We start from the raw sequence: 1,532 nt of genomic DNA, 5'->3' as shown, positions 1-1,532 counted from the left end.
GAGATGCAAACATTGTTGCCGTTATTTTCCAAGAACTACAGCATTATTACAAGATGTATTTTCAAAACTTTAGTTCTCATTCAAATCCATTGACTATCGGATATGAACACATGAAACAAGAAACCGTGCAATTTATCTAATCTGAAACGAATTAAATCAACAGCTTTTGTAGCTTTTTATATTACAAGAAGTCCCCAGGTCACATCAGGGATAGAGCTTTTTATTTAAAATAAAATCAACTATACAAGAAAACAACTTTCAAAAATCCAAAATTAGCAAACCAAACTATGAAACTGAAAATGAAAGGCTTATTATATAGCACCAAAACAATCCATTCTTGCAAAATCAACCCCCTTCCACAATCCCATATTACCTTTATTTACACTTTCTTTAAGTCTTATAAGAAACAGTTCTCTCTTTTTAACTCTCATATCAATAGTGCCCTCCTCCCTTCATAGGGTTTTATAGCATCTCATTATCCATAAGAAAAATCTGGTTACATCAGAGATAGGGTCTGTAGGTTTGTTCTTAAGTTGAATTTGTATGTAAATTGTAACCGGTACCTTTAATGCAATTTATACAGATATCTGTCTTAACATAGTATTTATTTTACCTTTCCGTGCATATTTATTTTTACATTTCAGTAGACAACACATGCCTGGGGGGGGTTTATTAACGCGAAATTTCAATAAAGGACAAGCAAACCACAATATATTGCTCGAATAGTCTCCGTTTGTAAATGTCTTTTGTATGTAAGTCGGATGTATTGATCTCTCTGTCATGAGGTCTGTATGCTTTTTACAATTTAGCTATTTAACTTTGCATTCTGGTGATTTAGTGCCATGTTTTACATAATAATATGGGGTTTAAATGAATCTAGTAATCTTGCTACAGCCTTAGAGGTACTGATGCTGTTCTAGCTGCTGAATTTAACACCTTTCAATATGGACGGTCCTTCCCATGTGACAAATATTTTCTGACCAAGGGTTAGAAAAAAAACCGATAAAATCGGATGCTATTTCTGAAGGAATGACAATAATGAATGGATAATGCATGTAATAAAATAAGGGAGTGTGTTTGAAGCAAGCGGACAAAGGGTCCTGAAACCCATCATGGTAATTTCAAACCCCCCTTTTAAGGAAATGTTAATATATTTTACTACAGTGCTATGTCCAGAGACCAACATTCCTCCCATTAATGCCTTTCAGACTCTGCCCTACTGTATTTTTGTGGATTGGAGTTAAAATAAAGATCAAGGACTGCACTATACCCGCTTGATTGTGGCAGTTGGTGGCGCTGTTATGAACCCAAGCTTAACATGGCACCTACATCTAGGTGCTGATTGCAGTCTTAAAAATGATATATACATGTTTATAGACTTACCATTTGTTCCAATCCAAAGAATCCTTATTTCTGGTGATGTATTGGGAAGTTTTGGCTTTAAGCCAGCAATCTTCATATATATCTACACACAGTGGTAAATAGTATTATATTTTGCTAGTGTTTATGCTTTATGAAGAGTATTTTGTTGC

Source organism: Xenopus laevis, chromosome 3L (assembly GCF_017654675.1).
Source record: "Xenopus laevis strain J_2021 chromosome 3L, Xenopus_laevis_v10.1, whole genome shotgun sequence".
Lineage (NCBI taxonomy): Eukaryota > Metazoa > Chordata > Amphibia > Anura > Pipidae > Xenopus > Xenopus laevis.
This window is presented reverse-complemented; position numbering follows the sequence as displayed.